Here is a 1100-nt window from a genome sequence, read left to right on the forward strand (position 1 = left end):
GATTCAAATCCCCTTTCAGCCTGACTGTAACTTGGTTTTCCAACTACTTTATTGAGCAGCACAATAAGACAGGACAGTAACAAAAGCAAAATACTGCAGATGCTGGAAATCTGAAATGAAAACAGAAAGTGCTGGAAATACTCAGCGGGTCTGGTGGCATCTGTGGACAGAGAAGCAGAGTTAACCTTTCAGGTCTGTGACATTTTATCAGAACTGCTGAAATGTTAACTCTGCTCCTCTCTGCACAGATGCTACCAGACCTGCTGAATATTTCCAGCACTTTCTGTTTTTATTTAAAACAGGACTCGATCTGTCTTTGCTGAGCGAAGGATTTCGGAATGGATGTTTGACGATTGTCCCTTCTTGTACAGAAATTCACTGCAAATACTATAAAGGTACCTCAGTCAACCACACCTCCTTTGAGAGAAATTTGTTCATCATTGCATTTGATCTGGAAACCACTCTTGACATTAATCTCACTGAATCAGAGGGTGACGGATTGTATCTGTCAGTGTGTTCACGTCACTATGTGCTGCTTTCTACTGAGTCTGCGACACGATGCAAGGTGGAGGATTTGTCCGAGTTTTGGATTATATTGTCAGTTGAGAATGATAAAAACTGAAAAGAAGCAAATAAGAAATCCTTGTCCCCAGATTTGAGAATCTGGAGATCCACGTTGGGAAAGTGAATCAGAACATAATGAAGGATGAACTGTCTGATTGCCCAGAAGTGATGAAGACACAACTCAGTCAGCACGTTCCCCTGGTTTATGATGCTGGAACATTCCTCACACAGAAATTATTCAACTCAGTAAAAACATTCTTACAGCTGATAACTTTGCTACCAATTGAAGGACTGTCTAATGTGGTTATCAAGTCAGAGTGAAAAGTTTATTAAACTTGGTTCCATTCAATCCAGCTGTCATAAACTTTGAACCTTTATTAATTTTATAAACAGTATTTGAAGGGTCTCAGTAACAATGTTCAGTGTTGATGAGAGTAGGGTCTGGGTGAGAAACTGCTGAGTGTGACAGGGTCAGGACTGAATGCAGGAAGTTCTCTAACAGTCTCTCTCTCTCTTTATCCCTGTCTATTGCTGAA

The sequence above is a fragment of the Heterodontus francisci genome, unplaced genomic scaffold (assembly GCF_036365525.1).
Source record: "Heterodontus francisci isolate sHetFra1 unplaced genomic scaffold, sHetFra1.hap1 HAP1_SCAFFOLD_43, whole genome shotgun sequence".
NCBI lineage: Eukaryota > Metazoa > Chordata > Chondrichthyes > Heterodontiformes > Heterodontidae > Heterodontus > Heterodontus francisci.